At 40.4% G+C, this 27,730-nt stretch overlaps 1 protein-coding gene and 1 non-coding gene across 21 annotated transcripts in view; both read right to left on the bottom strand.

Annotated features, from left to right (window-relative positions):
- PDLIM5 (PDZ and LIM domain 5) overlaps positions 1–27,730 on the bottom strand; it is a 182,918-nt gene that overhangs the window by 99,148 nt on the left and 56,040 nt on the right. The window lies entirely within an intron of this gene.
- LOC114020245 lies at positions 26,221–26,323 on the bottom strand. Its single transcript, XR_003565099.2, has one exon. It is a non-coding gene; the product is annotated as a U6 spliceosomal RNA (small nuclear RNA).

Here is a 27,730-nt window from a genome sequence, read left to right as displayed (position 1 = left end):
TTAAATCTTACTTTCTGTAAAATAACTTTTTACGTATTAATTAACCCAGAGTATGTATTAATACGGAGAGAAGGGGGGCAAACAGCTGTGCATCTCTCTCTATCAGTGTTATAGAGGGCGAACAATTTATGCGTTTACCCTGTATAAGCTTTATACAGGGTAAAACAGATTTATTTAGGGTTTGGACCCCATTGGGAGTTGGGCATCTGAGCGTTAAAGACAGGCACACTTCTGTAAGCTGCTGTCAGTTAAGCCTACAGCTGTTAGGGGACGTGGTTCAGACCTGGGTCTGGGTTTGCAGCAGGCTGGCGCGTCTGGCTCAAACCAGGCAGGGTGCTGGAGTCCTCCACTGGCAGGGCAGGAAAGTGGGAGCAGAAGTAGTCTTGGCACATCAGGTGCCAGCTCCCAGGAAGTTTCTGTGATCCAACCCATCACAGCAATGCTATGAAGATCCCCCTTTATTCTTAATATTAGGAATGCAGAACCAAGGCAAACCACTTTTGGAAACAAGCATTGAAACAAACAACGTAGAGCTCTTTGTAATGCACAATCTCGTTAAAGAGGAGATACATCATTTCTGGAAAAGGCGTCAAATTTTCAACTTCAAATCTATTTATCTACAGTTCATGTGACAAGTACGTACTGTCCTATTCCAAACAACATTTGGTCTATCTTAAAACTGAAGAATTTCCATTTATCTAGGCTTTGTTGGGGACACTGGGGCATGGCCACTAGGTAATTCGAGGGGATGGAAGACCACGAGTTTCGATGAAGCCCTCTCGCACTAGGCCCAAGTGTCCTTGTCCCCCCCACCCCCCGCCTGGGGGCACTCACAGCAGCTATGAGTACTAGGCCCAAGTGTCCTTGGCCCCCCCCCCCCCCGCCTGGAGGCACTCACAGCAGTTATGCTGAGGATCTGCAACAATATGTTGCAGAGTCAGACTGCCTGAAACTAAACAAGGCCAAACAGGGCAGATATGGAAGAACAATGCTGAATAAGGCAGCTTTATGTATAGTTTAACAAATGATACAAAAAACAAGGGAACTAGCTGGTAACTGGATTGGCTGGCTATATGGATACTTAGGGCAGCTTGCTATTGGATAAGTATGCTGAAGAAAGGATGTATAAAAGCCTGTGTAACTTCCTGCTCTGTGTGCAGGATTTGAGATTCTATTCTCCCTGTACCTTTTTGCAGCTGCAAATAAACTTTTCTGCTTATCCACCCCGTTGTGATTATTGGGTGAAGCACTCCGGGTAGCGAACCAACCCCTGCTGTTGTTTTGCCTCTCGGCGTTGGGTGCCGGCAACAGCTTGACTGAGCACAGGAAACACTAGCAAGTCATGCAGGACTGCCACAGGATTATCAAATCCCACAGCTAATTCTGTTTTTGGGAAGTAAAACAACAGGCTTAAAAACATTTTTATAAGAAATGTTTTAGACCTGGATAAATTAGATTATTCTTCAGATTTAATATCCTACTTGCAAATTGATAAAGCTATTGTATTTAGTACACATGACTAGCATTAGAGAATAAAGACAGCTAACAAAGATGACTTGTTTAATATTCACAGTCAGTCATTTTCTCTACATTGATGCTTCCCCAGTAACACTTTTTATAGAATGAATAAAAATATTATAGTGCTTCCCATATCTCCATGTGCTTCAAACACTACACAACTGATAATCTCATGCAGTTTTTTACCAAATTTAAATCTGTCTGGTCACATGGGCAAAATCAGATTTGTACTTCCACCTTCTTAAATATGATATAGAGCACACTGGAGGACTTTAATGTCTATTGGACACCCAGTGTGAAAGCCATCACACAAGTTAGCCATCTCTGCTGATGTTTTCTTTCCCTAAGAGCTGGCTGACTCAATGCTTGTCTTATGCTTTGGGAACTATTCTTATGCAATAAATTCAAATGTCCAAGAGGACTTCAGCACATAAAAAATTCCCAAGGGATAATAAAACGGTGACATTACCAAACAAAGTTACTAATTGCCCTCAGGTTAAAACAGGTTCTTCAACTTTGCAATCTAGCCTTCACCCTGTCAACTTCAAGAAACATATAAACAAAACAGATCACACCTCAGGTGCTCAGATTACTCTTCATCAGTTTCTACAGCTCTACAGCTTTAAGCACTGATGCCTAGAGCAAGGAACTGCAGATTGGAACACCTGGATTCTAGTCTCCAATCTGTTACTGACTTGTTATGAGACACTCAGCAAGTCACAATTTCTTTACTTAAGTTCCCCAATTTGTAGAATGGGATTTAATACCTTTGTTTAAAACTTTGAAAACTGTCAGAAGAAAGTTGTTATAGTATTCGTATTTATTGTTCTATTTATAAATGCAAAAAAATTAGCATTAATGCAACGTTGTAGTTGAAAAGTAACACACTTGGGAAGTTCCAGCACTTAACCTCTCTCTCTTAATATTGACTTATTGCAAATTCTGTACCTTTTACTCACACTAACAAATATAAAAGGTTTGCATTTAACAAGAAAACAGATATATAAAAATCTCGAACACAATTTTATAAGCCTTCAACCAGCACAATCCTGAGTGTTCTCAACTTTAACCGTAGTCATTAGGAGTTGAGGGTTTTCTATGCCTCACAGGAGGTACTCAACAACTTGAAATTCCAGCCCATACAATTCACCACCACAACACAGATAAATGCATCATTTCTGGAGCGGATGAAACTTGGCAGCTGTTTCAACATGCACAGTAATATTATACAAAAGTTTAGGACAGGAAATGAAGAACACCATGTAACTGAAAATATAAAAAAGCAATACCAGGTCTACCTTGATTCTACCACACACTGGAATTTAACAATCACAAGCAGTTAGAAACATCAGTTTTAGGTCTTCAATGAAAGACACCACATCCAGAAACAATAGGGCCCCCGCAACAGCATTCTGAATCTCTTAGCTCAGTATTGAACTTAAAAAAGGAGGAGTGACAGCTCCTACAGAATCAGCTACACATCACCTGGAGTTTTCATTGGAAGTCTCCTATCTACTTACTAACCAGGCCCAGCCCTGCTTAGTTGATTTGATAACATCACAGCCCTAGGTGGCATGAACACGTTGTGGACAGACATGAATTTGATAAGCATAGATGACAGATAATACAGTAGAATCTCAGAGTTATGAACTGACCAGTCGACCACACCTCATTTGGAACCAGAAGTACATAATCAGGCAGCAGTAGAGAGGAAAAAAAAGCAGCAAATACAATACAGTACCATTTTAAACTTGAACTACTAAGAAAAATAAAGGGAAAACAGCATTTTTCTTCTGCACAGTAAAGCTTCAAAGCTGTATTAAGTCATTGTTCAGCTGTAAGCTTTTGAAAGAACAACCAGGATGTTTTGTTCAGAGTTACAAACATTTCAGAGTTACTAACAACCTCCATTCCCTAGGATTTTATTATATTCTAAATCAGAGTTAAGGGAGCGGATAGTCTTTTGAAGCAAATTAATTCCCTTCCATTTGTAAACATATTACTAACCACATTAACATGTCCCTTGCAAAGGTTAAGTTACTGAATTCATAGGACAGTGCCAAAAACATCCCCTCATATACGGATGAGTATTACTTATCTGGATATATTTGACTGCCTTGCCCTTTATTATTCCACCTACTCAAATGCTGATTAGCTTAAGAGTTGGTCACTATGCAATAAATGTCCTTTTAAATAAGTTACTTAGGATATTTTTCTCTAAAAATCTCAGAGTTTATACACTGGTAATACTTCCGTCTAATGCCGTTGATCCACGAAACAATGAGTATCAAAGTGTTATGTCTATCATATTCAGTCCCCACCCTGATTTGAAGAGTATCAGTTTGACAACAGCTAATCCAAAAACTATGCATAAACTCTCTAAATTCAACCATGTCCTGACCTAAACTTGTTTTAGCTCAGCTTAATGCTAAAATGACTACAAGTTACTTAGGAGAAAAGAAGTATCTATGAACTGTTTAAAAAGAAAATTAAATCCCATCAGTGTAAAATCAGATAGAAGATTCTGTGAACTCTTCATTAATATTTGTATTACAGATATGTCTAGAAGCTCCAACAGGGATTACAATCCCATTGTGCTAGGCAACTAATCACCTTGATTGAGCGGTCCTTCAGCCCTCATATAGATTGTGCCAATCACAACACGTCTTCCTTTCTTCTCTTATCGTGGCTTTCTTTCTCCATTTGGGGCCATGCCTTTCCATGATAAAAATCTTCCCATCTCTTTGGAGGTCAGCCGAGTGGTCATTTCAGGTTCCGTGGGTACCACTCGGTGACAGCTGTAGTTCATCTATTGTCAATGAGCCTAGCTATATGCCCGGCCCATCGCATTTTGCTTTACCTGCTTTCAACAACGACGTCCTGCACTCCACTCTGCTCTCTGATCACTTCATTGGGGAGTCAGTTGCGGACTGAAATCCCCAGAATTCTTCTTTCCATCTCCCTTTCCATGACAGACAGTTGTTGCTCCTCTCTCTTTGTCAGCACCCACGTTTCAGTGTCGTACAACATTGCCGGCGGTACTGTTGAGTTGAAGAGGTTGGCACATGTTGCCTTGTTGATTTTTCCTTGGTGGACATCCTTGATAGAACTGAATGCATGCCAACCAGCTTTCTTTCTTCACAAGTGTTCGCCTTCCTGATCGTGACACACGTTAATTTCTTGCCCCAAATAAACGTATTGTTCAACTTCTATTTGTTGTCCCTGGACTATTTGGGCTTTTGGCAAGGCATCAGACCACATAAATTTTTGTTTTAGAGCGGCCCATGTTCAGTTCGACTTGGCTGCTTTTTGTGTCAAGTTCTTACAGCATTTTCTGTAGTTTGATAGTGTTTTCAACAATCAAGACGATATTGTCTGCAAATTTGAGGTGGTTTAACTGGTCTCCATTGACGCTGATTCCACCCTTCCAGTTCATCCGCCTCACTACCATTTCTAAGAAGGCTGTGAAGAGTTTCAGTGAAACCCTGTCTCCTTACTTCACACCTTTTTTGACTGGGATGCGAAGCAGAGTGTGCAACAGAGTTATATCCATAATGCAGTCAGTGATGATGTCCGGACAGTGATGATAGACTGTATTCTCCAGTAGGTCTATTAAGTGCTATTAAGGTGTCAGACTACCAATCCAGGGAGGGTACAGTTGTCCTCCTTCTTTAGGTTGGGTGCTAGCTAAATTGAGGAGGTAAACATACCATTGACAGCACAGCCAGCGGGTGGCTGAAAAAATGGCTAAAACAACACATATAAATAGGCCCCAGTTCCTTGCGTGTCCCTTGATCCATTCTGTGGCAGTGGTGTGGAGGCAACTAACAATATGGGCAATTACAAATAAGTAATAACAAGGACTTTATCATCAGGAATGTGTGTGTTAGTTTACAGCAAAGACTACACAACTGCACAATCCGATCTTTAAAAACCAGAAGAGCAGTTGGGATTTAGTTTTACTTGTTTCATATTTATACTTTTTTTTTTAAAAACACTTCCATGGGTGTGCATACCTCTTCTATTGCCTTTATTGAACATTATCAAGCACACTGTTTCCTGTAGTACATGTCCCTGATGCCTTTGAGAAGCCGCATGAAAAGCATAGGGATAAATTTTACTTTAGACAAGCATACACTATGAAATAAAAGCTCAACGTCCTTGGGTGTGGAACAGTTTTTACAACAGCTGTATTGTTCTCATGTGGCTGCTGACAATTACTGTCAAGCTTTACAAGAGGTAATTTTGATTGAAGAGGTAATGTTTTATTTATAATAATTTATTTTGCAGTTTAAAAATTAGGTATTGAGACAGTAATTGCAAAGCTTCAAAGCTGAAGTCTATCTATGGTGTCCCAGTTGGCTACTTTACAGTGTGCCAACAGAGCTAAAATGTCACTACAGATCATGCCATTCTGTGAGGCATCTGTGTTATTTTAAGATGCGAAGATAAACTCCAGCCAACTTCACATTGTTTCCTTGCATCCTTCACTCCATGGCCACTGACACAGCTTAAAATAAACGTACAAGAACAATGGCACCAGCTTTTAAGTGCTTGCTAACAAGTCTCTTAAATTCCAAATCTTTATTGACCTACGCAATCAGTCAAGGTTAGAAAGGGTCTGAAAGATTTCCACTAAGAACGACAGAGAAATCTGAATTCGCTCTTTCAGATGTTCATAACCTGAGAATGAGGTGCTGGGGGGGAGACAATGTTTTGTTTCATATTTTAAAGTTCTTACATATGAAGGCACATCCAAATTTTCTAGAACATAAGTTGAAAAGAGTATATATTACATCAGCTGCGCACACGTTTGATACAACCCTGTAAATGTGTACCCAGTCTCAAACTGTTGGGAATAGCTTGATCACTAAACATTTGCTAAAACATTATGTTCATATAAAAGTCAGGAATTTTCACTCATGTTGTTTGCCACCCCACATTTTCTGTTGCTCAGTCTTCAGGCCCTTCCAAACGTTCGGATTTTTTATTTTAAATGAGTCTTTTTAAAAATGATGCGTAACAAAGAAGTTTGTGTAACCAACGTTTCATGTGATGAAAACCTGCGATGCCTCATCAATGGCATGACTGACAAACCCTTGATTCAAATGGATTGGAAGCCGTCTGGGTTAATCAGCTTGAAACCTTGAACAGGTCCACTTCATGGGACTTGACAGCGGCAATGATGGAGGAGAAAGATCACAACTGTGGCCAAGGAACATCATTGTGCTTTAGGTCACAGACTAACTGCTGAAACTCTGCCAGCAGAAATTCTATTCTCTCCCCTCCCTTCTGCTGCCCGTCCACCCTACCTCCACTCTGGTTGTTAGCAAACCATGGCAAGCTGTGAGGCTAGTACAGAAGTGGCATCTAAGCACAGGAGATGGCATTGATGGAGAGTTTCTGGCTTTCCACTTCCACATTCTTAGCCCGCTGCCACTCTGGATAGCGGCACGCTGAGCAGCAAAAACCTGAAAGACTACTGAAGGAATACTGGAAATATCAAAATAAAGTTAAGCAGAGATTCCCCTGTGTGGTACTTCCATTGTGTCTGTCTTATTTTTTTAGTAGCATTCAAATGCATTGAAGGAGAGACAAGTGGTAACTTAAATGCCTGCTGAATCATTATGAAAAGAATGGGTAAAAATGAAAGGAACAGGTCTGCTCTAGGTATTATCAGTTGAATTCTTTGATTTTGTTTTTCAAGTAAAATCATTTAGGTGACTCATACAATGAACAGGATTAATAAAAGATATATCGTTGAAGTCTGTGGCTACCTGGGCTCACCCTTGTAATTCCTCTTGGTCCCAAAGTATGTAAATTATCCATTCTATTTCTCTTACTAACAGAGAGACAGTCTCAAACATTAAATGTACACAAAGTCAGCCAAAGCTGCAGAGATAATATACACGTTTAAAAAAAAAACTTTGCTTTGATAGTAAGTATAAACTGATTGGTAAAATGCACCTCCATGCAAAACGGCATTGCCAACTGCAACTTTCGCACTCTCTTGCTATAATTTTTTTTAAAAGAAAAAAGTCAACGGTTCCTTCATGTCATCTATTCTGACCTTGAGCAAATGTGTTTTGTGTCTGCAAAATAGCAGCTAATGTCAGAAGTAGCTTAGGGCCAAACCTGCAAATGTGTTTCACTGAAGGCCATCTGTACTTCCACAGGAGAAGCTCTGCATCTTCCAGAACGCCCACATTTTGTAGACTATTGCTCCATATCTCTACAGGCCAGACTAATGAGGACTACCGTGTTCCACAGGCAGCAGTTCTAACCAGCAGAGCCACAAGGAGCTTACACTGCATTATGAAAAAATTTGTGAAATACTCATTTAATCTGAAATTCTTTCTATGTCAGTATTGAAGATTAATTAATATGCCCAACTAGAGACTGTGTGAATATATTACACAGCTTACATGTAGTGAACAAAGCATTTTAAATTTTCATCTTTTGTAATTTGTTTTATTGCCAGCACTATTGGTGATGAGCCAAACTAAAATTTGGCCTTTTTTTTTTTTTTTTTTTTTTTTTAAAAAGTGCATTTTATTTTCTACCTGAAGACACGTGTAAGTTAGAGACATAGGAGTCCATCCTTCCTGCTAAGGCAAAAACCTGCAAGTTTAAATACAGCCTCACGGTCATAGGAAACAATTTCATAATTTCCCCCAAAATTCTCCACCACAACATTGCATTAACATGCTTTAACAGTAAGTTTGCTTAAAGTAATTTTATAATACAATTGCATGTGGTACCTGAGTATATGGTCTGCACTGTATTTACTATAACAATTTCACATGTGTCCACCACTATAGGTAGGGCCCTACCAAATTCATGGTCAATTCTGGTTAAAATTTCATGGTCAAAGGATTTTAAAAATCATAAATTTCAGTGTTTCAGATATTTAAATGGGAAATTTCACGGTATTGTAACAGTGGGGGTCCTGACCCCAAATGTGGTCGTTGGGGGAGGGAGGAGGTCGCAAGCCTATTGTACCAGGGGGTCATGGTATTATCACCCTTACTTCTGTGCTGCCGCTTTCAGAGCTGGACAGCTGCTGACCGGCCACCGAGCTCTCAAGCCGAGCTCTGCCTTCAGTGCTGGGCTCCTGGCCAGCAGTTGCCGCTTTCCGTCTGCCCAACTCTGTGAAATCTGGTCTCTCCTACAACAGCCACATTTCACGGGGGAGATCAGATTTCACGGTCCGTGACGCATTTTTCATGGCCATGAATTTGGTAGGGCCCTAATTATAGGCCACATTCTGCAATCACGTTATCTGCACGCTCACCTATTGACCTCAGTGAGCGTTACATGAATATATCTGTGGGCAATATTTGACCCCTACTGTCCATACCCGAGTATCTTATTCGGTCTTAAGAACTTATGAAGCTTTACCAGCTAATGCACAAAATCTACTCACCCATCCCTTACCATGAGGGCTGGTGGTACCAAAATAAGCTATGTTTATATTCAGTGGTTAACTAACTAACATTGTTACTGTGATGCTTAGGGTGCCCATATTTTCCAGACATATGTGACTATTGTTTCATCTTCCCTTCTTTCGTATACCATGTGTATCTGTTTGTTTTCTTCTGTCCCAGCCCCAACTGTAGGCCCTTCTCCTTTGTTTTTAATCTCCTCCTCAGACCTCTGCCTTATTCCTACTTAATTTTTCCTCCTCCTCCCATTTATCTTGTCTTGTGTTGTCTCTTATTTCTTCCTTCTGTTCTGCAGGCTCTCTCCCTGATCTAACATGATATGGAAGATTTTTGAATGGCAGGCCTGTGTTGGCTCCCATCCAGACCTCCTTTCCTCCAGGCTTTTCTGTCAAGTAACTGTCCCACATATAAGGTGGAGTACCAGAGCCAGTGTTGCTGAAGCTGTGTTGGTCCCAGGATATTAGACACATAAGGTATGTAAGCTCGAAAACTTGTCTCTCTCACCAACAGAAGTTGGTCCAATTAAAAAAAATAATTATATAATTTTTTTTTATATATATCCAGGACAGACCCAAGTGTCCTTCCCTCTGGCTGGCTGCTGTCACAGCCCAACAGTGCTACTAAGGCTAAACAGCGCATCAACAGGAACAGATGTTTTAGGTTTATATTGGGGGGGGGGGGAAAAAAAAATCAGGAAAAAATGCCAGTTTCATCATCTCAGGTAATACAATAGAACAGTTCCTGAAAATTAGGAAAAAAATCCAGCATCTATGAAGCTGAGTTACCCTATACAAAATGCAAACACACCTGCCCAAGCATTCATTTAATTGTCAAATTAACTTACTGGTCTTTTATGGGTTAATGAGATCTTGTGGAAAACGACTGATTTGTAAAGCTGTTACCTTCCTCCCAACACTTGGAAAGAGAATAACCGATATCTTAGTATATGGCTGGGAAAAAGTTAACTATCAGTTGCAGGCACATCTCTGAATTCAAGTGTTTCAAAGACTGAAGTGAAAATATTATACATTAAGTTTGCAGATATAAAATGCGTTGTTATATATTACGTGTAACATTCATTTCACTAAATTCACAAAGCTGTTTCACATGAGAAATATAAATTTCATTTTAGATTTCATGTAAGAAAAAATACGATAGTAATCTAAAATCATGAGTTATATCTGCTCTCAGTTATGCTCATAAAAACATTCTTCAGCTTTCTAAAAATCAGCAGTGCATCTCTAACAGGCTATTACACGCATAATTTCTAGTCTCTCACTGTGCAAGCTTATTAGTTGTAAAAGTCCTAGATAAAATATAAAGTAATGTTTGAGCTCTCAGTTTGATTAGAAGTTGAAACCTACTGTACTTTCCCCCTTAGAGCACATTAATGTGAAATAAGAGTGAGACTGAGAATCTTGTGTTAAAGTTTATGAAAGTTCCACGATTCTGTTCGTGTTACAGTGTGTAATGCTGTGGACACATGCTGCTTTGGAGGGCAGAGGTCAGTCATAATTCCACAGCAGCATACAGGCAGAAAAAAACACAACCAACCACCTCTGAGAAAGACTTTTAATTGTCCTACGACAGTTAATTATTCAAGTCACAAACAAACATTTGCTTGCAAACCACAACACCTGCACACGTAACTAATAAGATTGAAAGTTTGTATGCATACATGTGAAACACGTACATACAAATACACACACTAAGAGTCATATTCCTTTCCATTTTCCTTAGATTTCTATTTTTGTAGACTCACATCCTCTTCCACATTTCACACATGCACCAACCTAGTTCTTCCAATGTTCAGGTTAAACATTTTTAGGTTTAAAATTCCATTTCATGGGAAGAATGTTATGTTAGTCAAACTGACAGCATGTCAAAACTGAAGGGAAAAAATGCTGAACAGTCATTGCAAGTTTAAGGTTCACAGGGCCCCAAAAGGAATATTAAGATCCAGAAATGTTAAAGCATGTAAATCTGTTGTAAATTTAAATGCAGTGAAGAGACATTTAAACCATTTGCAAGTTCACATTTAGTAGAGAGACTACACTCAGCTGAGTTACTCATTCTACAAGAATGCTGAAAAAACTTCAAGACCTAAATTTACTCTAAAACTTTATGAGGCACAGAAAATGAAAAGTTTTGCTGCCATCAGCTTCAATTTTCTCAACTCTAAGCCACGCGCATGCACGCGCACACACACACACACAACGTGATTCTACTTATAACAGAGTAAGATTATGCGACATGCACAAGAATCCAAATTCAGCTCTGGTCAAATATGCACAACTTTCATGAACTTCAATATGAGATATGCCAGTTTCCACGAAGACTGAATCTGGTCACAACTAAGGACAATTACCTCTTCAATTATATGGCACCATCTTCCACTCTAAATGATCTGGCAATACTTTACATCACACTTTTCAAAAACTTTCAGAAAGAGCAAGTTTTAAAGATCTGTGAGTCTATATACTAAAACAGTTTACAATAAAAATGTTTTTAGTTCTGATAAAGACATACACTTCTTGACATTCTAGTTTCTCCAGTTGATCAAAATTTACCAGGTTCACTTAAAAGCTATGTGCATATGTTCTTGCCTTTCCTCCATTCTTCCTTCTCTTTATACCTACTTTGCTCTAATTCCTTCTCCTGTTGGCAAGAAGGAAGAAAAATTACTTTCAATTTTGTGGGAGGCCATGTAAGTTCCTAGAGAGAGGGAAAATACCACAGCATTTTTACCTTTTCTGTCATATTCTTACTTTGTTCAGGCAATCTCCTTTGCTCTTTGCCATATTACATTATTTTCCCTCTTGTTCCCTTTTTCTGTTCTGTACCTCTACACTCCCAATTTTACAATCTACCCTCAGTCACCCTGCTTTCACCCACACCTTCCCCCTCATTTTCTGCTTTTCCCAGACACACACCTTGGAAGTCCATTACACTGCTAAGATCAAATATGTTTAATGTATTGGTTTGCTGAATTAGTATATGAATAGCATGTTGATGAAGTTTGATGGTGATAATCTACGTTTTCAGTTAATAATAACCATGCAGAAGGATTGCAGGGACACCGGATTGATTTCAAACACAAGGGGCAGGGAAGGTGGTGTTCAGTTGGCTTATATGCCATGGGGAAAGGACCATCCTTTTCTAACCACGTTAGGTATAGGGTTCCCAAAACGAAGCAACTTCTGAAGGTGCTTAGCTTTGTGCAAGTGCAAGCCATGCCCCAGCAGGTGATGAGAGAGGCTCAAATAAGAAAAAATGAATATGGCTCTAAGAAGGGAAGGAAATGCACGTAACGAGCAAATGCAAAGGGTAGTCATATACGACTAAATTACGGTTCGTATAAATCCGTGCCTATGGAGTCCAGATTTGAATCCAAACTTCCCCTTCATTCAATAGCGTGTAGAAGTAGGACAAACCCATCACAAAATATAAAAAGCTATTTACATTATATAAAGATGAACAATGAAAACTGGTCATTCCCTGTTTACCTTGCTATACAAGAGAAAAAGGAAATACAATACTTGTTGATTCTAAACTTTCTTGCCTTCAACTTCATCAAGAGGAAATATTTGTTCTTCACACAGCGTAGTCAACCTCTATAATTTGCTGTTCATTGCTCTGAGATAATGAGTAGTGTTAAATACATTAAAAAACACTGACAACACCTAGATTTAATTACTAGCTACAGATATTTAGGATAATTCAACAGTAGCCTCCTGCTTCAGCACATCATATTTTCTTCCCCGATCAGAGCTGGGAAGGAATCTTTTCTTCAGCAACTCAGCATCTCTTCTCTCATGGACTTTTTCTTCTTCTTTCCTCTGAATCATCAGGTACTAGTTGTAACCAGTTTGGGTACAAGACTAGTTAAAACAATGATCCAATATGTTCTTTTCTACCATTTTCAGATTCTAATATTGCTTTCAGACTAAAAATTTAAATCTTCTTGTAAATGATTCTTAAAAAGTAAATAAAAATATAGGCAATAATTAATCTGAGAAGGAAGACGCAGAAGAAACTGAGAAACTGTTAGTTACAAAACTATTTCTTTTATTCAGATTAACTGATCGGGGGGGGGGGGGGGAGGGCGCAGAGAAGAACTAAAAAAACAACCCCCAACTGAGTAAGTTTTAATCCATGAAGATTTTAGGAACAATTACTCATAACAGTCAACTCTGATTAGCTTATTGTGAATATTAGAATATTTTCACTTATGTAACATCTTCCTTCTTAGAACCTCAAGGTATTTTACAAATCCTGAATCAAATTAGCCATGATTTCTTGAGAAGTAGTGAAGTATAAATCACCATTTAATAAATGAACACGCACACACACACCAAACTACATGATTGCTGACAAGTATGTCTACCTTAGGCGGCCACTACACAATCAATATAGAAAATAAAAACCAGAAGTCCATGAAAGCCATCTTGAAATAACCATCCCCTGAAGAATGGGGCACATTTCCTTAATTAAATGAAAAAATGTCAACAACGTGATGAGTATGTTTTAATAGTTTGATAAACCATTGAACACATAGCCATCTACAGGATTCTTTATGAAAGGAAAAGACCCAACATAAATTACTCAATTAGGCTATGAGTTTTCCTCAAAACAAAACAAAAGCACCTAAAGTAATTTGTACCCAGAAAACTGCACCGACAATAAGAACAAACAGTACAAGAAGCTAAAATGCTGAGTATCCTATCACTTTGATTTGAGTAGTATTTATTTCTTTACATTTTGGATGCCAAGTAGCCTTAGGGCTTCAAGTCACAAAGCCTCTCTCTGCATCTCCTTGCTTAACCATCCTGCTTTCTCCCCCAACCCAGGGTGGTGGTGGTGGTGGTTGGGGGGTGGGGCGCGGAGGCAGAGGGGAGGAAGGTAGTCAAATAGCAAGAGCCAACTATAGCCCCCATGACTTTTTAACGAAATTGTATTGCAGCTGACTGAATGTCAGCCAGCTGGGAAATAAAGGCTGCCTCTGTGTTAGGATGTCAGGTGAATAAGTCCTTGGGTCACTGCAATGAGTGTCATGGCTATATATGGGAACAGACCAGCTATGGAATGGCTCATCTGGCATTCCACAGCTACCAGAGAGGAGATACTTTCTCCTCAGAATAGGAAGTTGCCTCTTCTAATTATGAAGCAGAGGCTCTGAAGCATTGCTATGTACTTGTAGTTTTCAACAAACTTGTTAGATCTGCATAATGGAGAATTTTAAAAAATATTTTAGAAATAAAGACTCTGCAACAATAATGTTAGAGGTACTTCTAATTAAAGAGCACTTAGAAACCAGCAACCAAGGAACGGTCACTGTGAACCTCAAACATCTAAACAATACCAGTAATAGTACATATTTTTGTTTGTATCCAGCAAAACCCATGAAAAAGTGTTCCAAACAACAGGAATGTAAAAGCAACCTCAACAAACTAACAAAACCGACTACAGTGGTATGTAATCTGGAGAGAGTTACTGAGCAGTGGTCACAGTACTACTAACACTAGTTACTATCACAATTAAATTAGATATTTTTATATTACATTTCAACTTGCAAGTAAGTTGGCTCTTTCCATAAAAAATAAATATATCCATGTGGAGTACATCAGATGATTCCCCACAGTCCAATGATATTATCCCAACTCAGCTTTTTAGAATTCTGAAACACAGCTGAAAGTCATTTGAATTTGCAGAAAGTTATTTCAACTAAAAAGAAGCTTATCATTAACATTCCTTTTTTTAGTTCTCACCCTGCACTTAGAATACAGTAGGGCCTGATCCTCAAGTGGGGTAAGTCAGTGGAGCTCCACTGAAGTTAGTGGAGTATGCCAATTCAGATCAGCTGAGGATCTGTCTCAATTTCGCGGAGGTTCCCTGTTTGGCATAATATATTAGAAATTAGTTATAACATGTTTGATTCCTGTCTACAGAGCAAACAACATTTTAAAAGAAGGTTGGAGTACAACTATATTAACTTGATGCTTCACCACGCTTCTAGGGTAGACAGACCTTTAAGTGAACTATTAAAATAATTATCCTAAAATTAGTATTGAAGACTAGCACTAATTTTCTCACAAGCTCTCATTAGTTTTTGACTAGCAATACTACACTACTGTTCAGTTCTCGTCTAGCTGCTTACATAACACCCCTCAGGGCAGGGGTGGGCAAACTATGGCCCGCAGGCTGAATCCGACCTGCCAGCCGTTTTAAGCCAGCCCTTGAGCTCCCACTGGGGATCAGGGTCTGGGGCTTGTCCCGCTCCAGCTCTCTACCCAGGGAGCCACTCCACGTGGCTCCCAGAAGCAGCGGCATGGTCCCCACTCCAGCTCTTATGTGTAGGGGCAGCCATGGGTCTCCGCTCTCCACTGCGGCCAATGGGAGATGCAGGGGCGGTGCCTGCGAACAGGGCAGCATGCACAGCTGTCTGGCCATGGCTCTGTGTAGGAGCCAGAGTGGGGACATGGCAGCTGCTTCTGGGAGGTGCTTGAGATAAGAGCCACCCGGAGCCTGCACCCCGAGCCTCCCCTGTAACCAAGCCTCTGCCCCAGCCTTGATCCCCCTCCTGCACTCTGAACCGCTCAGTGCCAGCCCAGAGCACATTCCTACGCCCCAAATTCCTCATCCCCAGCCCCACTCCAGAGCCCTCACCCGCTCCTGCACCCCAACCCCAATTTCATGAGCGTTCATGGCCCGCCATACAATTTCCATACCCAGATGTGGCCCTCGAGCCAAAAAGTTTGCCCATCCCTGCCTTAAGGTAACATCCGAGCACCCCTCCACACACGTACAAAAAGGAACTCTTTCTTCCGCCTCGGGTTCTGAAAAAACAGCTTGTTGAGTTTACAGTTTTGTTTGTGTGTATTGAGGAATGGTGACTAGGGCGGGGGGGGGAGGGGGTTCACATGACCCTCCCCAAACATATTGGGTGGGGGAGAGAAGAAAGGCCAGCATCTGGAAGAGAAGAGGCAGGGCCAGAACATCTCCTGTACTGGCTACACTGCCTGGCTGCTACAGTCTCCCACTCCTGGGGAGAGCGTGGGGGCCCTGGGCTGGGGCAAGCAGGAGTTAAGTGGTAAGGCCACGTGCCCCTCCTTTGGCTGGTGCCCCTTTTGTGTCCCCCTCCCTACTAGTCGCCAGTTCCATGATCATCCATCTCTTGAGAGAATAACATCCTTTGTCTATGTCCAGCTCTTGTGAAAGTTCTGTCTTTCGTGTTCTCAACTCTTCCCCATGGACAATTTTATTCCTCCAGTGAAGTGTGACTGTCATGGGAGGTCATGGTTGCACATGGAGAAGTGATCTCAGTTAGCAAAGGCCAGTTCCAAGGAGGATTCTGAATATTAGGGCACAAATCTAGAACAGGATTTCATTCAAGGACAAGCCAGTACAGACAGCACAACATACAATATATGTATATTCACAGGCTGCTGGATTCTTAGTTACTTTAAACATGGCTTGTCTGTTTTCACTTGTAGTGTCAAGTTTGAAACTACACATAGTGATAACCATGCATTCATCAAAACTAAATACACTAAATAGTTAACAGCTGCAGTATCAAATGAATAGGACTAAAAGCATTCACTGTACTGGACAAACACATACTACTCCAGGCAACTTCTGCATCCCATTTATCTACCTGAGAAGGACAAGTTCTTCAAACTAGAGAAATGAAAGCACTGCTCCTATGGCATGCCATGCAGCAACTGGTTCTAAATTTGAGAAGTGTTTTTTTTCCAAGTAAATACAACTAACATATACGGATTTAACTCTGTCCAAAATTATTTCTAATCAGTGACTACTATCCTATCAGAATAGTGTATGTGTGAGGAACCCTTAGAAGCAAAACCATAAACTTGTCTAAATTACGGAGACTTGGATTCTTCTAAAATCACTCTTTAGACTTCCTTTTTAAATCTCCAGAGATTCATCAAAAAGATGAATGATTCAAGACTTGTTCCTTTCATTCACTCATTCTTTCTTTTACCCCGTACAACCAGTCTGGTATTTTTACAGCCCCACTACCATCAGTCACTGAAACAGCTAGATGAAAACATAATATATTCCTAAGTACAGTAAAGTTAAGTGTGTACATTAATTTAGAAGTTGGATGAAAAGTTTTACAGTTCTGTTAACATTCTTCTCACAGTCGGTGGTACTCAGTGCTTTCCATATACTCACATTCTATTTCTCCTTTTTATTCAGTTTAACTCACCCTCCAGCACAGTTATCTTCTATATACTTTTATGCTCTATATCAGTGGTTCCCAAACGTTATTAGTTCACATACCACCTTCTTATTAAAAAAAGTTGTGAAGTCAATTGATGGAACATCAAGCTCCCATGCAACAGTTTGGGCATCCCTACTCTACATCTTTTGCGTCTCTAAAGATTAATGCAGTACCCTGGACATTTCATAACACAATGTGTCATTTCATGAGCTGGCACCACTTTCCTCATTCCCCCTTATTGTTTGGCAGACACGCAGAAGTATCCCATCAAACTGCTGACCTGTCACTTTCACTCCTCCGCCCATGTCCCACCCCTTTCATTTTTACCCTACCAAGTCTCCTTTTGAACCTAACTGCAAGTCTTTGGTTTGTCAAGTTCACTTAGCTGCAGCATGTCTTGTGGTTTTTCAAATTGCTAGTTAGTACGAAGCAAACGCTGTTCGCCACAAAAAACAGTTTAATCCCAGCTGGAAGCAAGAACTGTGCCCTCCCATTTATTTAATTTGCTGATCAGACTTTCTAAGTCACAGCATTGTCAGCAAAACCCATTTGGCTGTTGAACTAAATGGCACTAACATCAGATCACCTCAGGGGAAACGTGCATAAACTCATGCACTAGGACACTTTAGCATGAAAAAAACAAAAAAACAAAAAAAACACAAAAATCCTTCAGCTTTTTAGTTAGCCTTGTATCCTTGTAACTGGTGTTTTATCCCAGATAACTTAACTTTAAAACTAGGCAGAATATGATAGATAAAATATAAGAAAATTCAAGTTCTTGGGTTATACTGAATAAAGAAAACACAAAGGCCTGTGGACTTTAGAAAATCCACTGGGACAGGAAAAAGAAGTCTGGTTCATATAAGAAATGTACAGGCATGATCCTGAGGTTTATCAAATCAGCTATCGATCTGTGCCGCAGTACCTCGATAAAAAAAGAAATATTCTTCTTCAGTCACATGACAGTCAAGGACTTTGCTTGTCTTTTTAAACCATAGCAATCTATGCTTGGAAAAGGAGGAAGTTTAAGACAGCAAGACTGGTAACAGCAAGCCTAGAAGCTACTTTTCTACACTTTTGCTTTCACAAGCGCTGGCAGCTCTCTTCCACCAAAACTGGAAATGGATATACACAACTCATGCAATAGCTTAATGAGTATAGTTCACACAGGCATTATGTGGAAAGATGTTTCTGTGGCTGAGGTCTGGTCTATGCTACAGACTTATATAATTACGTCATAGGGATGTGACAAATCCACACCTGAGATTTAGTTGGGGATTGGTCCTGCTTTGAGCAGGGGGTTGGACTAGATGACCTCCTGAGGTCCCTTCCAACCCTGATACTCTATGATTCTGAGTGACCACAGTAATACCAACCTAACCCCCTGTGTAGACATTGCTAAGTCAAAGGAGAGCCTCTCCCGCCAACATACCTACCTCTCGTAGAGCTGGATTAACTAAACCGACGGGAGAGCTCGCTCATCAGCTTAGAGCATCTTCATTCCAATGCAGCATTTTACGTGTACACTTGCCCTTAGATTCTTCTGCAATATGCAGAAGGCAAACTAAAAGCTATTTTGCAATCAACATACAGATTTAAAATTTTTATTAAAGCTAAAGTTAAAAAATATTCTATAATAAATAGGTTGGGAAATGAGTGTCTGCACATCGGGGTACAGGGCTTAGATTATCCACAAATACAAAATTTGTTTTTAAAAGTCATAGGATACATAGAGCATATAATCAGCAATAACCCAAATTTAGATGAATAGATTTAACAGTACAGTTTACATATTAGAATATGAATACTCGGGTACATCACTTGTGTAAAGTTGTACAGAGGTTGCGTTGTGGAAAGCAAAATATATCAACGAGTGGAGATTGTCCCTCAGTAATTGAAAATTAGGTTGGTTGTCCATATAGAAAATACAATCCATGAGGAAAGTATTAGTTACTTTCCTGACTGTGCTTCTCATGGGCACTCCAGCTCATCCCTCCTGGTATTGCCGATATTCGGTGATGGGTTCTATGTAGATGTCCCTCGACCAATAACCCAGACTGACCTACCCCAGACTGATCTTGTCCCCATGTCTCCCGACACATCCCCAGCGTGTCCCACTCCATTCCTGTACCCATCCCCTACTAATGCACCTAACCTCTCGGCAACCAAGTCAGGTAGCTTCCCCGTTGTCATGGGGTCTGGCAGACAGAACATGGAGCATACAAAAAAAGATAGCCTCTCTGCTCCAATTTCTGGTGCCTAGCACCATAGCGTCACCCAGAAACCAGCAGAAGCAATTTCAGGAAAAGTCCAGCTCAGCACTTAAGCCCTGGACTCTCTAGAGCATACTCTGTATGGACAGTCTTTGGAAAATTTTGGGGACAAACCCCTAATGAACACGTGCAAATGGTGATTTTCAGAGATTTACAACTTGGCCAAATTTGGGAGAATTTTCAGAGGGACAGCAAGAGCATTCTTTAATTTCAGGTTCCTGCTCCAAAATACAGAAGAACTAAAGCTTCCCAATTAAATACAAGAAGTTAACATTGGCAAAACTTTTTCTCCTAAACCTTATTTTCAGAAATGGCTCAACTGTTTTTGTTGAAACATTCCATAAAAGCCTGCGGCAGACACTCAACATGGAAAATTTCACCCTCAACGGTTAAAGTAAAACAGGCAGTGCTGCCAGTTATAATAAAGTCATCATCCTCAACGCACAACGGCAATGTTTAAATTTTATAAGAAGCCTTCAGCAATTCTATTCTTCAGTTAATTCATTTTGCAGCATTAGCCCTGACACTCAGAGCTTAATCCAATACCCAACATCCTTCCACTTCATTCAAAGGAACGATGTTGGATACTGGATTTAGATCAGGATACTAGTGACCGAGGGAGAGATTCACAAGACTGCCAATTGGAACCTCTAGATTCTTTCCTGGGACTGCCAGCAACGTGCTGTGTGACCTACAACAAATCCTTTAATATCTCTGTTCCTCTGCTTAACCTTCACTGCAAAGAAAAATCTCTTTTGAAGCAAGAAGTATTATCTAATTAATTAATGTTTATGAAGAGCTTTTAAGTCTTTGGATGAATAGGGCTACAAGTGCAAAGTATTAAGTATTATAATGAAAGGTGGATTCCAGGAAAGGCTGGCAGAGAAGATATTAGCTATGCACTGTCAAACTAACACAAAACAAAAAAAAACCCAGACAACTTGCAGATGATGCTCAAAACTGAATTGCTGTCTGAAACAAAGTTGGACGGTCTCTTATTTTCTATAGGTAAGTATGTACACAAGCACAACAATTTTTATAAACTTTAACAGTCATTAAAACTAAAGAAAGAATTCCTATGTATGGGAAGGGAAGAGGACCAAAGTAAACCAAAGCTGGACAAAAGCAAGAGTACCTCTCATCATAAGTTTCTTAAAAGATTACCCTTATGCAGCTCATGGGGGAAAAAATCCCTACACAGCAGCCTAAAACTCAAACCTGACAGTAGGAGGTTTAACCATCATCTACTGTGAAATGCGTATTGTTAATAGTTTCAGTCTGTTCAATAGCTTCATATGTTCATATGTTCGTTCATGTTGCTTATCAAAATTTGCTCAACCTGTCAGTATTACTCAGCTGTTAAGCGTGTTTTCACACCCTTCTACGACAGGGTAGCTTTTGAACACTTTAGAAACGTAAGACTTCAGCTTCCCAACATACCGTTGTATGAAAAAACAAACAAAAACCAAAAACAGAGAGACTACCAGAGAAGCAATAGGGGACAAAGAGCAGATAATCTTGTGCAGCCTTGGACAAGTCACTTAGTCTCGCTGGGCCTCAGTTCCCCATCTGTAAATTGGGGATATCACTTCATTTCTCCCAGCCCTTCTCTATAGCATTAATTTAGATTGTAAACTCTTCTGGGCAAGAAATGTCTCTTATTGTGCATTTGCCTAGCACAATGGGACAAACAACAACTAATTCAGAGTACTGATAAGGTCTTAACTCAGCAGCAAAGGACCCTATCTGAAATGAGTTGGAATAGGAATTGTTTCCTTATATATCACGGTTCAAATCATTGCACTGGTCACATGGAGAAGCACCATTTTAGCTGTGACTGCTGGTGCCAAAGACGCTGTAACAATAGGCCTTTTTCTTAGGTGTAGCAGGATTAGGATAATGTCCTCTTGCTGTGCCTTGGTTACATAAAGAATCTGAAAATATCAAAAAAGAGGAGTCCACTAGGAAAAAGTCCCCATACTGTCAATTTCCAGTTTTATCATGAGGCATGTGATACCTTAAAACTCCAACTGCTCCAACCTCTTGAGAAATTTTTTTTTTTTTTTTTTTTTTTAAAAAAAAACCAAAAAAGAAAATTCTAGTTTTGCTGGGTTGTGGAGAAAAAGGCTTGAAAACATGAAGCAAGTGCACAATAAAGGCTCAGAAACCAGAAAGCAAATATAAAGATGGATTTAAAAAAAATCGTGACTTTCTGAAGACTTATTCATGATTTCTCAATACTTGAGACTGGCGACATTGGAGCCATGTCTTCCAGGGCAAATCCGGATTTATGCAACTATCAATCTGAAAGCTCAAGTCTCAGAAGCATCCAGTCAGAACAAGGTTCCAGCCTCACCATGAGAGCAGCACATAGTTAAAACTAAGTTTTATCATTAAATGTTACTTTAATAGTTTAACTCAGTCAAAAGTAAGGTAGGTACCTCATCGTAGAGCTATCGGACACCATGCCTGCCCCGAGGAGCTGACATTCTAAGTACAGACTTGACACAGTGGAACATGGGTTAAAAAGACAATCGGGATCAATAATAACTGGGCCTCATCAATGGAAGCTGTGGATGCTCAGAACCTCTAAAATCAGACTGTCCTGGCATTCATTTTGTATGAACCAGTGAGGGAGCTGCTAAAAGGAGCTTACAGATGAACTGTGCTCAAAGCAAAGGCAAACCACCACATAGCCTGCTTCTGGCACTTCAAGTGAAACAAACAAAAAGCCATACAAAACTGAACTCATCTTGTTCGCTTAGACAATGAGCCATTATGCAGATTCTGGAAAAATCACACATACAAAACACATTGGGAGGAGGGACACCACTTCAAAATTCTGGATATTTTCTTGACTGGAAATATTTTCAACAGGACTATTCACATGCATAAGTGTTTATAAGATCAGGGACTCAGCAGGCAGGACTTATATAAAAGAAGTTTGGTTTTTACAAATGGTACCTTAATCTTTGTGTATGAAATCAGTTTCTCCCCCCAACAGAACCAGAACACAAATCAAGATAACCATTCTTGGGAGTTAATGTGGGATTTTCACAAGCGCTCAACGGTGGACTAACTGTACTCCCACTGAAGCCAAAAGGAGTATTTTTGAAAATTCCATCCTTAAGCACTATTTTATTGTTAAAGGAAACTCATCCGAAAAGTCACTTCAGCATCTGATCAAGATAAAATTGTAAAACTGCAGAGACTTTTTTGGTGTGCAGCATTGGTGGATACTCGCTACTTCAGAACACTAAACCTTATTGGACCACAGAGTACTCTACAGTCTCTTCTCAATGCCTGTGTGCTTCTATTAATAGTAATGGAATAACAATTTTTTTCCAGAAATTTGACTGATATGACCTCATGTAACGGTAAAATCCAAGTTTTTTACCCTTCTGATTTTTGAGAACCGTAAAAACATGGAGAAAGGATTTTGTAGAAATATTCCCCCCCAAACACGTTTAAAATAGAAATTCTGACTAGCTTCACTTCAGTAGCTTACATAATTATTTACTCAAGCTTGAAATACATTAAGAAAGCCAGCATCTGCTTTCTACCCGTCTTCATGGGAACCAAGAAAGTACTTTGACTGAAAAATAAAATATCGGGGAGCAAAAGAGCTACAAAGTCTTTGAGAGGATGGTGAAGAAAGGACTCATCCCATAAAAGGATTTTTTCAGAACTTACAAAAGGCATTTCACTTTTACAAAAGAAAGGATCTGAGGAACCGAACTGCAAATTTTACAAAAGCCCGTTATCTCAGCCACTTCCTACATGAGGAATCAGCAAAAACAAAATTATAGTTCCTAATGAAGAATGCTGGAAATATGCCCTTATGTGACATGCCTTTTAATACACAAAAAAATTATGTACCTGAAAATACTTTTAATATTATTAGAGACGTACTACTCTGCACATCTGGCAAGTATGAACTTATACAGCTGTACTTTGGAAGCCTCCAGGAAAGGATCCCTTTTTAACTGTGATACTTGTAATTCTGATTCCTTCCCAGGATAGCAACCAATTACAAATTTGACCAATATATGGTACTATTTTATTCTGAAAAATAAAGTAATTTATTTTCCCGAAAGAGGCATACTCTTCTGCAAACATTTGAATGCAAATTGCCAATTGAACTGGTTTTCCACAGAACATAATGAACACTAACTGTGCATTGAAAGTAAGCATTAAATAATAAGTTGTTAAGACTTGAAGAAAGTCCAAATGAGAGAGACACATTAATAACCTGTATTTGAAGATTGCATTTTCCTAAGGCCTCCTCACACCGTCACGGACCCCAGTCCCACTGACTTCAGAGTCCATGCTAGCAGATCCAAATGCAGGACAAGGCCTTACACTACATGTTCTCTGGACATGAACTCTGTCTTCCTGTCCGCACAGATAGCGTCTCGCACATGGAGAGTGCTTAAGAATACACATATTACATTAAATTTCATAATTTATGTGCTGTGGCAGAGCTCCGACCTTGTCCCAATGGGTCTCGCGCTTCCAGGCAGTTTATGCTAGACTCAGAGGCTCACTGAGACCCTCCATGTAGCCCTTCTCTCTCTAGGGCCAGGGTTACAGTCTACTGAGCCCCTTTCATCATAAGCCAGCAAGGAGGTTGGTGAGAACTCCCACAGTCTCTGTTGTCCCTACGGGCTTCTTCCATAATAGTTTAGGCCCCTGTCAGGACAGGAGGCTAATCCTCCCCTCCCAGGAGGTGTTTCTGCAGTGGTGAGTTGGGGGAACCCGGGCCCGCCCTCTACTACAGGTTCCGACCCAGGGACCCTAACGGCAGCAGCTGTTGGCAGCCGACCTTTCACTGCCAGAGTTGCTACATTTCCCTGGGCCACTTCCCCACAGCTCTCCCACTTCTCTCTTCTTCACCCTTACCTTAGGGCTCCCTTACCAGTGGCTTGAGGGTGTCTTCATTACCCAGCTCTTCAGCCGCACTTCCTCTCCTCTGGCTTGCTTCAGCCTGACTGAAGTGAGTCCCTTTATAGTATCAGAAGGGCCTTAATTAGAGTCAGGTGTTCACATTAACTTAATGGCCTCACCTGACTCTTTGCAGGTTAATTGGAGTCAGGTGTTCTCATTAGCCTGGAGCAGCCCCTGTTCTGGTCAGTCAGGGAAAAGAAAACTGCTAATCCAGTGGCCAGTATATCTGCCTTCTGCTACTCTGCTGCACCAGGCAGAGTTCCTCTTGGCGGCGTCCACTGACTCCCTTGACGCCTTTCAGGAGCTGTGCCTTTGAACACACTCCTGTCCCTGTTATTTCATTAGTTGTCCCCCGTAATCATTTGGTGTCCAGGTCCTGTGGATCCCCCTCTTAGGCTGGGGGGAGATCCTTTAGCAGTGGGCGAGCGTTGCCCGCCCACTTCCGGGATCCCAATAGGGCTACTCTGTTGTACCCAACTGGCCTGGGTCTATCACAGTGCAGTACCAGGTCTACAGTTCAACAGAAAAAAGGACTTGATTTTTCATTTAAGTATGTCTCACTTTAGAAACATGCACCACACAATTGCAATGTCAACTCAAAGTTTTGTTATGGTAGTCAAACAGCAGCAGAAGCATTTCTGACAACAGTAATAAACGGAAACAGTATTTTCTATAAAAGCATCAAGTTTCATACTTTATTTACTAGAATATCTCCTTTGCCTGGCATCCCTTTCTGCATATCACAAAGCCACCATGATTTCAACAGCATTAAAAAGGAGCAATGAACCACCATCCATAAAATGCCCTTCCCTATCAGTTGGGCAAGCCACCTCCCTTGCCTCATTCAATTCCTCCTAACCTCTCTCCCCTGAATCAACCCACACACAAAAAAAATCTTACATCTTCCATCTTGCCTATGAGGAATGAGGGTGTGGAAAAATGTTAACAGCACAAGTGATGTGTTTTAGGAGTTACCATGCTAGCTTATTGTAATGTTTTAGTCTCTCCCCCCTCTCTGCTCCGTTTATACACCTTACCTCATTGTTTTATAAAATACAGACGCCAACCCTGCACTAAGAACCACACCCCTGCATCCAAGTAGAGCCCCAATTACTTCAAATGGGACTCCACATGGGCTCAGGGATCTATCAATTCTCCGTGCAGATTTGGAAATTTAAAATTATACACTCTTAAGAGCAGGAACTGAGTCTGGGTTTTTGAGAGTTGCCCAATATTTTGGCATTCAAATTAAAAATGGCAACACCAGGACCAATGTAACTTTTGAAGATTGCCAGCCCCAAAGAAGACATTCCACTTTGTTGGATGGATTACACAGACAGTAAATTATCTCCTCATGAAATATCTCGAGTACAAGAGGTTTCATCTTGGGAAGGCTTCCCAACTTCAATTATTTTAAGATTTAGAAGGATTATATCAACCTGCATCAGCAGACAACCCAGCTATTGTTAATCTCAGAATACGCGAACTAGATAAATTCATGGAGAATAGGTCCATCAATGGCTATTAGCCAGGATGGGCAGGGATGGTGCCCCTAGTCTCTGTTTGCCAGAAGCTACGAATAGGTGACAGGGGACAGATCACTTGATGATCACCTCTTCTGTTCATTCCCTCTGGGGCACCTGGCATTGGCCACTGTCGGAAGACAGGATACTGGTCCAGATGGACCTTTGGTCTGACCCAGTTTGGCCGTTCTTATGTTCTTATGAAATGCAAGCCAAAGCATCAGTGGCATAGGCAAGAAACCTCCCCTGGTGCAAAACAGAGTTTGATGCCAGTTATGGAACACTTCACTAATTTGCATGTCATCCTTGTGCAGGGGCCATGCTAATCTTCTCTGTATCATTCCAATTTTGGTATATGTGACAGGATGACCCTGAAAGTCAGAGCAACAGTAGCTATAGTTTTGGGAATTCCCTTAGGCCTCCTTATCTTAGGAGTGGAGAGGCTAGCCTGAGCTTTAGCTTCCAGAAAGTCCACTGAATTAGTGAATCCAGGCTGATTATCAGTGATTGCAGCAATACCATAGACATTTAGGAATAGAGAAACATTTTGGGAGACTTCTGTGTCACCAGTACTGCCTCTATCTACTCCTTGGATACATCATTAATGGTTGGCTTCTGAGAACTTCACTTCATAGTTCAGAGTACTGTCCTCTTTTCCTCAGTTTACTTGCTGATATGCTTTGAAACACAGCTTATTCCAGGAATGACAGAGTAGGAATAGGTTTCAGGGACTGACTAGCAGAGATGCAAAACAGGAACTATGAGAAAAACAGGAGAGAAAGCATTGCAGCGTCCTAAAAGCATCAGAATCTTTGACACAATCTGACTACTGCTTCTACCTGATGCATCAGAATGATGTAAGAGTTCAGGACTCCTAATGGAGACTTTCAAAGAGAAACAATATGTACTGATAAAATCATAAAAATTCCGTGTGATATGACAATGCAAACAAACATGCACATTTCAAACAGATTTACCCCCACCCCCACCCCCTATTCTTTTGCTACTCCTGCAAAATTTCTGGAAAGGGATCCAGACTCTGTTGAGTCCTGAGCTTTCCCTCAAGAAAAACCTTCTCCTTCAACTGAAATTAAGTTTATAATCTAAGAAATATAAACCAGTGAGTATTAGTCCCCAAATCCACTTATATAGTCTCTGGTTATCTTTATTTTACCCCTTGTTCCTACTGTTTGCCCTGGCCATCAACTTCTCAAGCAAAACAGCTTCAGATCCAACATGAATAACATTGTTTTATCAGCTGTCACTTCTTCATAGCCTGCCCTGAGTACTTGTTTAAAAGAGCAAGACTGGACTATTTCCTTTAAAAAGGCTTTATCTTTTTAAAAGATTACATTACTGCACAGGATTATCGGCCTTCCAACTGCAATTTGTTCAGAAAGCTTTTTACTTGAATGCTCATTGGTGTAGACTCACAATATAAACACAAGATTGCAAACATCTGAGAAACCATCTGTAACAGGCTGGCACTGTTTGCCTGAAACATCGTTTGCAGATGCTGATCAAGCTGGAAAATGTTTTGCTGACTCAAAGGTGTTCTCTACACTTTTCTTCCCCCCTAAAATTCTTCACTAGTGCTAATAATTGTGGGTCCAATCGTGTTGGCTGCCCTCTAGTGTTTTAACTACTGTTGCATCTAACCCCACTCACAGCATGACTTCTAGGAGACACATTGGTCTGGCTGTTGCTGCTAGCACCAGTGGAGTTTTAGGGGGAAAGCTAACTGTAAACAGAACTGCTGAAAAAAAGCAGCTTTTTCTC

The sequence above is a fragment of the Chelonia mydas genome, chromosome 4, assembly GCF_015237465.2.
Source record: "Chelonia mydas isolate rCheMyd1 chromosome 4, rCheMyd1.pri.v2, whole genome shotgun sequence".
In the NCBI taxonomy this organism is placed as follows: domain Eukaryota; kingdom Metazoa; phylum Chordata; order Testudines; family Cheloniidae; genus Chelonia; species Chelonia mydas.
The sequence above is the reverse complement of the archived record's forward strand: the minus strand, read 5'-3'. Positions and strand labels throughout refer to the sequence as shown.